Source organism: Equus asinus, chromosome 12 (genome assembly GCF_041296235.1).
Source record: "Equus asinus isolate D_3611 breed Donkey chromosome 12, EquAss-T2T_v2, whole genome shotgun sequence".
In the NCBI taxonomy this organism is placed as follows: Eukaryota; Metazoa; Chordata; class Mammalia; order Perissodactyla; family Equidae; genus Equus; species Equus asinus.
Window position 1 is genome coordinate 48,606,267 of NC_091801.1, and position 11,989 is coordinate 48,618,255.

At 40.0% G+C, this 11,989-nt stretch overlaps 1 protein-coding gene across 1 annotated transcript in view; it reads left to right on the forward strand.

Moving 5' to 3' along the window:
- The window catches only part of LOC139039806 (basic proline-rich protein-like), a 71,079-nt gene extending 65,310 nt beyond the window's left edge, over positions 1-5,769 (forward strand). The window contains exon 4 of the mRNA XM_070480901.1: positions 5,485-5,769. The gene's annotated coding sequence lies outside the window, so the exon portion shown is untranslated. The remainder of the gene's footprint in view (positions 1-5,484) is intronic.
- Positions 5,770-11,989: the final 6,220 nt, after the last annotated feature.

The following is an 11,989-nucleotide window of genomic DNA, read 5'->3' on the forward strand; positions in this document are numbered from 1 at the left end:
GGGGAGAGATACACAGTGCTACGGATATAGCATAGAGAGAGGGACCTCATTCTGCTGAGAGAAAGGAGGAAAATCTACATGGGAAAGGTGATATTTCAGATGAGTCTTGAAAGAGATGGAGAACTTTGACAGGCAGAGATGAAGATAGACAGTTCGGGAGAAAAGGGGCTGTCCAAGCCATGCAGAGGGAGTGGCGGAAGAGAAGACTAGAAAGGTAGGATGGATGCAGATTGCAAAGGCCTTACATACCAGGCTGAGGAAGCATAACAGGGTTAGAGGGAAATGGGAAGACACTGAAGAGTCTCAAACACAAGTTGCAAGGGATGGGAGGTGATATGATTCAGCCAGGACTTTAAGAGATCATTTATCAACTACATATGGGACAAATTATGGAGAAGACAGAATGAATGAGGGGAGAAGTTAAAAAAATATTTTTAATAGGGTGAGTGAGAGACAAGAGAACGGAATTTAATATTTTGAATTCCTGAGGATTAGTTGTGACTATTAGTAACAGAAAACCCCCCAAACAAAGGCTTACACAAAATACGAGATTATTTCTGTCTCGTGTGAAGGTCCAGTTGGGCAGCTGGTGTGACAACTCTGCAAAGTCCTCAAGGGTCCTTTGGCTCCCACTCTGCCATCCCTAGGGGTGGCTTGCCTCCTCATGGCCCAGGATGGCTGCATCTGGGGCCCAGCAGCATGATGGAGGGAGGGTTGAAGAAAAGAGAGGGCAAAGAGCAGACACTGGGTGAGTTTTAATGAAAATTCCCAGAAGCTTCCACATAATACTTCTACCCCCATCTCATTAGTCAGAACTTAGCAACAGGGCCACATCTAGCAAGGTAAGCTAGGAAGTAAGGTGTGTTGTCTGGATATCTATATTCCCAGCTGAAAAACCAGGGATTCTGTTACTGAGGGAGATAAAAAGAATGGATATAGAGGATTCACTGGCTTTCTCTGCCACAATCTCATAAAAATTAAAAAAGCAAGGCCACGAGGTTATAATTTCATAGTAGCCCAAAATTATTCTCCAGATCTTAGCGAAAAGAATTTATAAAATGAAGATTCTATCCTAGAATCTTATCTTAAATCTGATTACCTTATAGCTCGTAATTATTCTCCAGATCTTAGTGAAAAGAATTTATAAAATGAAGATTCTATCCTAGAATCTTATCTTAAAGCTGATTACCCTTTGAGACAAATAACTACCTCACCTTCAGATAACGCTGGGTTTGACTCAGTGGTCAAGGCTATCTAAAGCCTTGAGAGCATTGGTTTGTCCAGGTCTTCAGGACCCTGCCTTAACAACCCTCTCTCAGAGTTGTTTTGAAAAAGAAAATAAATCCATTATCATCATTACATTGTTAAATTCAATGAATTGTAAACCAACAATGTGAGCCTTGTGAAAATTCTGTCCTCACGCAACAGAAGTATAGCTTTACAGTAATTTCCACACTCTATTCCTTTGGCTCTGCGCTCCAGTGACCAACTGTCTTGGTTCACTTCCCATCATAACCCATCCAAATGCATCTCTTTCCCTCCGCTGTCTGCCCTGCCCACCACTGCCTGAAGAATCTTCTGAGGGCATTGCTGGCAACGTGAAACAGTGTTCAACATGTAACTCATAGGTCTCCAGTGCTCACTCCCTTAAAACAACTCCTTCACCTCGCCTCCCAGATCCACCAAAATCTTACTCACCCTACCAATTCAACCAGATTTTCCTCTGAGATATTGCTATTGCATCCTGGTGTTTTGGGGGAAATGTTAAAGGTGTTTTGTACTCTGTTCCTTCATTCTATGCCCTTTGCCTCTTGTTGCTATCACTAGGTGATCAGTGGTCTGATCACTTAAGTAGTATAATGGGCTCTGTGGTTTAAACAGAAGCAGTTTTCCAAAGGGAATGTTAAGAACCCCAGAGAAGTAATATAACCTATGTTTAAATGTATTAAAAATATATTTATATGGTAAGCATATATTCATTACTAACATGAGGAAATAGACCAATGTACTAACTAGAAGAATAATTTTTAAAATTTACGTGTAAACAAATCATTCTTTCTTTTTTTTTTATTGTGGTAAGAAAACTTAATATGAGAGCTACCCTCCTAACAAATTTTTAAGTGTGTAATAAATACAGTATTGTTATCTATAGGCACAATGTTGTACAGCAGATCTCTAGAACTTATTCATCTTGTATAATTGAAATTTTACACCAGTTGAATAGCAACTCCCCTTTTCCTCCTCCTCTAGCCCCTGGCAACCACCATTCTACTCTCTGCTTCTACGAGTTTGACTATTTTAGATTCCTCATAAAAGTAGAATCATGGAGTATTTGTTTTTCCTATGACTGGTTTATTTCACTAAGCATAATGTCTTCAAGATTCATCCATGACGTTACATGTGACAGGATTTCTTTCTTTTTTAAGGTTGAATAATATTCCATTGTATGTATAACCATTATTTCTTTCTTAACTTTACTGGGATAAATCTCTCTTATATCAATCAATTTTCACCTGTTTAATCTAGGAAGTTTTCTGAATTTTACTGTCATATTATCACTACTTTTCCACTGCTGTTACTATCTATAAGCCATCCATCCATTCACGCATTTATTCATTCAACAAATACTTATCCAGTGCTGCTTATGGGTCCTAGAGATATAGAAGGAAAAAATTTCAGTTTTCATAGAGCTTACCTTCAGAGCAATGATTCTTAACCACAGACAACTTTGTTTCCAAGGGGGCATTTGGCAGTGTCCGGAGACATTTTTGGTTGTCACAACTTAGGGCAGCATTACCATCATCTAGAGGGAGGCCCAGGATGCTGTTAATGCAGCCCCATTTCTTGCCTCTTCCTTTTCCACACCCCATACCAACCTCCTGCGGTTTTGCACAGCACTATGGTCTCACCTTCACCCCTCAGAACCTCACGTATGCTGCTGCCTTGCTTCTTCACCTGGTTCACAGTTAAGGTGATGGTAATTAGTACCACAGATGTTAAGGCAGTAGGACACCAACTGTCTATTCCATCTGTTCTTAAAGAGCATGCAGTTCTCCCCAGGCCTTTCCTGTCTCTTCTCCTGCCCCTCAGCTGGTGGGGATGCTGATTATATTTAGTCTCTGTTCTGCTGTATATCTCAACGGCAAATGGTCAAACATTTCCATTATGGCAGTAGCCACTTCCCAAAGGACTTTCTCTTGTCCTCTTATGTGCTCCCAGAGTTGCTCTGTCAACACAGGGCTCTGGTGCCCATCTTGAATCCTGGTTAGACCCATTTCCTGGGGCTAGGATTTGCCCTTGCTCTTTCTTGTCGTGCTCTGGACAGAATTCTTAGAATGGCTTAGCTTCTGCCTGTCAATCCCACTGGCTCCCCCTGTCTGCTCCTCTGTGAGGAAGTGGGCTTCTAAGGCAAGGCTCTTCCCCTGGGGGGCCACAGTTTAGTCTTCAGTTCTCCAGAACTCTCAGCTTCTTTCCCACTCCTGCGCCCCTCAGCCTTCTAGAACCAGGATCAGCTGAACTGAACTACCTTCTGTGAGCAAAATGCAACACAGAAGCTCGGGTCAGGTGGTGACCTGGGCAGAGTCATACCTGACTTCTCATTACAGTCAAAAGTCAATCGATAAGGCAACATTGCCTTTGAAAATTCCCTGAATCTTTAGGAGGCCTTAGGAGACTGAGACGAAATTAACTTCTTTTGTCATTACCAAGCTCAGGTAGTAGACTTTGTGAGAATTTAGTATGTATATAATATAGCAACCTGCTATACCTATTTTGATATCCAAATTATGATATTGTGATGTCTAAAGATTTTTTTTCTGAAAATATCATGGGCCAATGTCTAGCCTCATACCACACTTCGAAAGAAACTAATTTGTTTGTGTTGTTGGTCCTACTTTCTATTAAATGCCTACCACTCTGTTTCTTTCTTATTTCTTACTTCTATCAATTAAGTATTTAACTGTGAGAGATTTGTGAACAAAATGGAACTACTTATATCTGCTTTACTTAATTAATCTTCAGTTTGTTAAAGTTGAGCATTTTATCTCAGTTTTTTTTGTCTTCAAATTTATCCTATAAATCTAGTTACTTGGTTTGTACATATAGTGATTTTTTATATAAAGTTGAAAACAATTGCTTTTTTGTTATTTAATTAGTGTTCAGTTGACTTACAGACTTAAAAGATTAAATTTTCTCAAACAATTGACCACATTTACACATGTAATTAAATTTCCTAAAATTTTTTCTACCACCCTTGCAAATGCAATCTGTTTGATTTTCTGAAACATTTCAAATGCCTGATGGGGAAACATTTAAAAACCCAGCAAGCAAATCTTGCTACATTGCAATTAACTCTTATAAATCTAATAAAACTAATGTATACATGTAGGAAATTGGTTTCTCTTAAATATTCAAACACTATTTACAAATATATTTGATTATTTTACAACTGTCAAATGAAAATCACAAATCGAGTACCACTTTACCATTTCAAAACAAAATTACAAGGCTAATTTGTTATTCTCTTAAACATTTCAAACTTCTTAAATAACAAACACAAACTGATCATCACAATGGTTATAAAACGTTACTCCTGACTTAACACAAAAGTAACACTATGAGTTTGACTGGCTGCACCATCTGCACACTTTCTCCACATCTTTTCTGTGGAAGCAAAGACCCTTCAACTAGCCGAGGGAGCAGGGAGGCCTTTCAGGCAGGCTGGAGTTATTTGAAACTGCAATACAGATTATCAGGAAGACATATAAAACCAGACATTTTTCCAGGATGATTCCTTCTGAGCAACAGATTAACACACTGAGCTGCTTTTTATAGTTGGATTGGTTTTGCCTGCTGTGTCACCAGAGGAGGAGTGGGCCTTGCATCTCCAGAGTGTCTTTCAAATCTCACCCTTATCCTATTTTTATCATAGCCTCTTTCACTTTTTAACACATGATTTGGGCAGATAGAGTTCTGCAGTCTCCCTTGGGGAGCAGCCTATCTTTTCACCAAGCGATTAGAGTTAATTGAATTTTCCATCCCTCTTCAGGTTATAAAGTCTCTGTGTCTTTTACTCCATCACCTGATTCACTGTGGCAGAGACTGGCTGGGTCTTCATCTAACCTGTTTCCTCCTCTTCCTGGAAACAGAAGTAGACTTTATTTTGCAGCTTCCCTTGCAGTTAGGTGTGGCCATGTGGCTGACTTTTTTTGTATGAGGAAGATTTGCACTGAGCAAACATCTGTGCTGTTCTTCTATTTTATGTGGGATGCTGTCACAGCATGGCTTGACAAGCAGTGCTAGGTCTGCACCGGGGATCCAAACCCGTCAACCCCAGGGCCGCCAAAGCCTAGTGCACAAACTTAACCACTATGCCACTGGGCCAGCCCCCCATGTGGCTGACTTTTAACCAGTGACATATGAGTGAGTTAGCCCATTAAACCCTTCCTCCCCCCTGCTCCCTCTGTGACCTTTCCTCTTCTGCAGGCTTGATGCAGAGCAGCAGGGCAATCTTGGAAGCTTCATGTTGAAGATGGTGGAGACACAAGTTAGAAGGAGTCTGGGTTGGAGGAGAGCTATATGCTGATCAGGAACATCCATTTTAGACTTGATCTGAGTGAAAAATAAACATGTATTGTGATGTTAAAGCAATTATATATTTTTGAAATTGTTTGTTTTCTTAATTAAAATGCCCACTGATCTGTATTTATTGTCATTACGATGAAAATCCTTAAAGTTGGTGATAGCAATAAATAAAGCTTTGAAAATTCATATGATGCTAGTTAACACTGCATAGCCTGAGTCAATGCTGGAAAATATCAAGTGGAGGCATTGGGTGTATTACTGGCCAGTTGTTCTTTGCCGTTACATGAGAATATGACCCAATTAACTCATTCTCTTCAAATAGGAACTAACACTCTGAGACTTATGCACCTTTTTAGATAACTTTTTAAAAATGCACCCAATAAAACAAAACTCAGCAGACCATTGACAATTAAGTCAGCTACAATATTCATGAGATAAAAATAACCCTATTGCTCAGCTATAAATATTCTTAGTTCTGTGATCAGACAGAAAAATTTCCCCAAGGGTCCTAATAAACAGGAAACTACATGATACAATGGACAATATCCTTAACAGACAAAACAATATGTCAGCACCAAGACTCTCTTAAATGGACCACAAGCACATACTCAAGGGATTAATTTGAAAATGATTAAAAGTAGAGAATTCTTTTTTCTTCTAAAAAATACAAATTTCTGTAAAATTTTAAGGGCATATTACAGTAACAAAGATCAATAACAAGCCCTCAGTTTTTTCTACCCTGGTTATTTCACACTCTGCTTTTGGCATTTGAGGTTGCTAAAGGTTATGGGTTTCTAAAAGTATTGTCTTCATGCACAAACAGGCCTATAGTCAGACAGCTTTGTACTTACAGATACAGTCAGTTTCCCTTTCCCCTTCTCCCACATCACCTGTTCTGCCACGTAGGGGGTTCAACTGCCCCAGGAAATATTTTTATCTAAACAGAGCGATAAACAGTAGACTTTGAAAATGAAACTACTCAGGACTATATTTCTTTCAAAGTGGGTTTTGTAAATCTCCCCCCCTTCCCCCAGCCAAATTGAAAACTTAAACCTCTATTAAGTTTCTAAGAAAAGAACCTGTGGGAACAATAACAATAGACTTTAGCTAGCACTGAAATACACAGGAGACAGAAAAAGAGGGACGTGATGGATATTCAGGTAGAAGTATCAGAGTAAATGTTAGTAAAGCAAAGGATGGGTATGTAATAAACTTCTTTCCGTAAGAACCCCTGCTTCCAAAGAGGTAGAGAAAGTGAGCATTTAATGATCAGAGATGGGCAAGAGAGAATGGGAAGGGCACGCTGGTGTGTCAGCCAGACAACATATGCCGTACGAGCGGATGGCTTGTAGCAGTAGTTAGGCCTCGTTGAGCTCCTCACAATGAATTCTTGAAGCCAAATAATGCTACACATTATGCTCTTCTCAGGCCATGTTCCTATAAGAAGCATGAGTAGAACTTCATGTTTTAGAGAAAGATAATGCTGAACTTTCCCACTGTGTCCTGCCGTCACGCAGCGACTACTCCTCTCCTTCCTCCCTATCTCACACGTTCAGATGCCCGTAATGTAATCCCACTTAAGCTCTTCAAGAAAACACACTAAATTATCCATCAACTTGGATGAGGAAAAACTTCCTGATTCCTGAAGATTTAATCTATTTTGAGGAAGAACTTTGAAAATCAGCTAGCGAAGGAATTTCTAGAAAGTAACAAAGAAAAAATCATAAAATCCAAAAATTCTGAATGTCCAGTATAACCTGTTACAACATATTTGAGCTTTAAAAAAATAAAGCCATCTTCCCCTTTCATACTGTGATAGATAATAAATACATCTAGAATGGATCCAATGGTACCACTGCTTTCCCAGATGCAGAACCTTCACATTTGGAGGATATTTTACAATTTAAGGAAAGTACAGCAACTTTCTTTTGAAAAAGAGCAAGAGCAGCCCATCCTCCCACCTCCCCCCACCCGCAACCTGCCCCAAGCTCTGAAACAGAGAGTGAATTATATTTAGCTGTAGCTTAAATAGGTCTGGCTTACCTCTGATTCCAAGCTACGTATGCAGCAGGGTATGCTGCAAAGTGAACTGTGCTTGAGAAGAATGGGCTTGGTAATCCTGGGCTACATTCAGTTACAATTAGCAGAATGTCTAGCAGAATTTCTCCTCTGTGATATCTTATTATACTTAAGCAAAAGAATTAATTACAATGCAGCCACTTGCCTGATTGCGCCTCTGAGTTACATTACTGCTAGTGACTGGGCAAGGTGGTCATAATATCCCGGCTGAGTTTGAAAGCTTGCTCCCTATTATGGGGCCTCTCTCAAGCTGAACAGAGGAAGCAGAGTGTGTACAGAGAGGGAGAAAATTAGGTCCATATGGCGAATTGTGTACAATGAAATTGCATCCTAGAAAAGGACTGCATTCTCCCCAGCTCAGATACGCCAAAGTTCTACCTCCAAGAAAAAATCTTCGGAGGGAAAGACTCTTACTTATCTCTGAGTCAAGAATCCACTTTAAAAAGCCCATATCTGTAGCCATAAGAAGGAATGAAGCACTGATACATGTTGCACCATGGACAAACCTTGAAAACATTATGCTAAGTGAAACAAGCCAGACACGAAAGGCCACATATTGTATGATTCCATTTATAAGAAATGTCCAGAACAGGCAAATCTACAGAGACAGAAAGTGGATTAGTGGTTGTCAGGGCCTGGAGCAAGTAATGGAGAGTAATTGCTAATACGTACAGGGTTTCTTTTTGGGGTGATGGAAATGTTCTGGAATTAGAAAGTGGTGGTAGCTGCACAAAATACTGAATATACTAAAAACCACTGAAGCATACACTTTAAACTGGTGAATTGTATGTGACATATATGTCAATTTTTAAAAGTGCTAAAAAAAAAAAGGTGCCCAGATATAGGAGGATGATAACTGAAAAATAAGTAATGACTCTACTAAAGCCCACACAAGACAGAATGGTACAGATTTAGTGATGCTGAGTATTGTGGTAGAAAAAGCAGCAGGCTGGAAATCAGGAACCCCGTAACCTGAAAAATCACTTCACCTCTCTGGGTCTCAATTTTCTTTTCTGTACGTATGATGCGTGTAGGTTAGAGAAACTCTGTTTTTTTCCATGTCTTATTTTTGATGATTCCAATATTTCCTTTTAGTGCTCCCCACCCCCTCCCCCCCCCCCCCCATGCACTACCAGCTGGACTCACACCTAGGAGTCTTGCCTTCATTTGTGCTGAAATCCTGAAAAACAAGGTGGGGAAACAGCACACCAGGAGTGGGGAGAGCCTCCTCCAGAAAAATGTCCGGAGTTGAAATTTGCTCTCCTTTCTACATTCCCTGGAGTGGGAATTTGGTCTGTACCCAGGAAAGCAAAGGACACAGCTGCTCCTTGGGGGCGTACAGCCTTTAATGACTATTGGATCTACGATGAATTATTTACCATAGAGACAAATGCAACATGTCAGAATGTGCAAGGGGGTAAGTTGGTTGACATTTTTGCTCATAATCTTGAACTTATTTGGGTAAACTACCTACCAATGTTTTACAGTTTCAGCTTAATTTATTAGAAGGTCTAAAGAGTTTTTAGTTTTAAATGGAAAAATAAAGAGTGTCTAAAAAAATCCAAGGAGAAACATGAGTTTATTTTTTTACTCTTAGATTATATGTGTGTGTGTGTGTGTGTGTGGTTTCCATTTTATTTTGCCCTTTCATCGAACCACTCAATCAGATATTGCATTACTGATCCTTATAGGGGCATAACATAATAAAATCCAGGGAGATAAGAGTTCTAGGCTGAGTGTCTGGAAAGTCAGGCTTTAGATTTGCACCTGACATGGGCTCTTAAAAAATTCATCTGTTATGTGATTCATTCACTCAAATGTTAGAAAAATTTACCTATCAGAAGCCTTTGTGACTACACAAGAATATACCTGAAGCAGAATGAGCAGCAACAAAAAGTATACTTAATAGCCATCTTGTTATTATTCCCATGATTCACGTTACTTTTTAAAGATCCTTCAAGCCGTCTCAAAAATCCTCGATGGCTTCCCATTGCCTACAGAACAAAGCCCAAACTCCTTGGGGTGACCTTCAAGACTATCAAGAGTAAGGCTCGCTAGCCCATATGATGTCTTTGTGCGAACTGGAAAAGATGTCCCTAAAAACCACTTAAAGACTTTAGCTACCTGTCACTATATTGGGTTCTAGAAATACTGTTTGCTCTACTTTTATCTAGCTTAGGGATATCAAAGGATTTTTGTATGCCCAACATCATTTTCTTTTTTTTACCAACTTGCATGATAAAATACTTCATGCTCTGTAAAAATAATAATCATAAATTAAAAAAAAGAAAAGACACCCTTCCTCTGGGTTGTCTCAGCACTGCAGGTGAGCCGATGGAGGAGTGGATTTCATTCCCCACCGGCCCATGTGGCAGGATTCCTTAGTGCCAGGTACAAACTAAACAACTAGATATGGTTAAGATTTGGTTCCAAACCCTCTTTTGGGTCTTGCCTCCAGCTGTTTCCTTCTACCCACTGTTCCCTGTACATGATAGGACTTTCCTACCTCTGGGACTTTCCTCACACATGGAACAAGCTCCTCATTCCCTATCAAATTCCTTCTCATCCTTCAAGACTCTCCTCATCCTTCTCTCTGAAGCCTGATCATCCCCACAGCCAGAGCTCCCTCAGCAAGATATTTATCCTCTATTTTCAAATTGTCATATTCTGGTTTGTATTATAGACTAATGTTTGCAGATTTATTTCTTTCTCACTAGATTATAAAGTCAGGTTTCAGGATTTACATCAAATTCATATTTCTAATCCTCACAAGGCCTAATACAGGGCTAGCCTGTTGTATGTGCTTTACATCTGTCGGTTGAATAGAAATGAAGGGCTGAGTGAATATCTCAAGGCAAAACATGGAGAATCACACGAAACACAGAAGATCTGAGAGACTTCTTTCCCATATCTTCTAGGCAGGAACCTCAGCCTGTTTTGCTGAGATTACAGACCCACTCTTCCAACAAGACGTGTCTCCAGCATGCAAGGTGTGACCATTAAAAGACTGACTTTCACTAACAGTGATTCTAAAAGAGAACCTCTAAATGTTGGCATTGGCAATATTGATGGAACAAGCATGTAATAGTTATACATTTGCTCCCTGGTGCTGTAGAAGGAAATGTTATGTTTTTTTAATTTTCAAAATCAAATGAAGTCAGATTCATACCCTGTCTACCAGGGTTGGCAGGTATGGTAAACTGACCTAAGACAATTTGTATATTCACAGTTACTGGTTCCTACTGGGAGCTATCATAGTCTTCAATAATTAGGGTAATGACAGCCATAATCAGATACTCTCCTTAAAATGAATGTGAGTTTCAGGCTGGATTCTGCCACACACACAGACATTCATTATCAAGCAGGTACAAAAGCAGTCATAAGCATGTTTTGCAGGCTTGGTGAAGTCCCAGATTTCTGACTTTTAAGACCTTTGAAAGCATCTTGTTTGCAAGTTTCACCAGAGCTGGATATAACAGTATTTTGTGGCGAGAGTCAGCTAACCTTCTGCTCAGAGTCTCCAATAAAGCATGACAGGACCAGTGCAAAATTCTAAACTGGCTGCCATATTGAAGGGTATAGGAACAGACTACTGCACTTGATCCTCAGACCTTGTTCATGCAGAGGCGGGTGTGTCTATACAAGATTTCTAGCTGGTCCACACGTTTTGTTCACTATTCATTTCTCCAATGAACAATCCCTTCCAACGTCTATTTTACAAGCCAATTAACAAGCCTCTGGTGTTCTGAGACAAAGCCCGTGTGCATGTGGATATCTAATTAGAGTCTTTTACATGCTAACAAACTACCTTAGAGTATGTATTTTGGTTCAGATACTTCAAATGCCAGCTAACTGCCCCTTTTAGAATAAAAGTAACACACACTATCTATGCTGAACTGTTTTAAAGCAACTTACCGACAATATGACAGCAGGTTACATGGGAAGTGAGATCTCAGTCATGTGGTGGAGGTTGGGGGAGGGCATTGAGATATTACTAGAACACTGAGCTCATGGTACGCAGGAAATCTGACTAAAGTCTCTGGTCTTGAGTTCATCCTGGTCATCACCAACATCAAGATGCTCATTAGCTAAGCCCATGTTGCTCATTTGAAGGCTAGTGCTTATGACATCCATAACATCTGTGCCAACCTTGGTCACACAGACCTTCACAGAAGCTCCTGGTCTCCAGGCATCGTGCAGACAGCCCTGGCAGAGATCCTACTACCTTTCAGGTGCTACTCAAAGTGGGAGGGCCTTAACCCACCTTTCCAGAATCCAGTTCTTTGGAATCAAATGTTTCTGAGAGCCAGACCATCTCCTTCCTTCT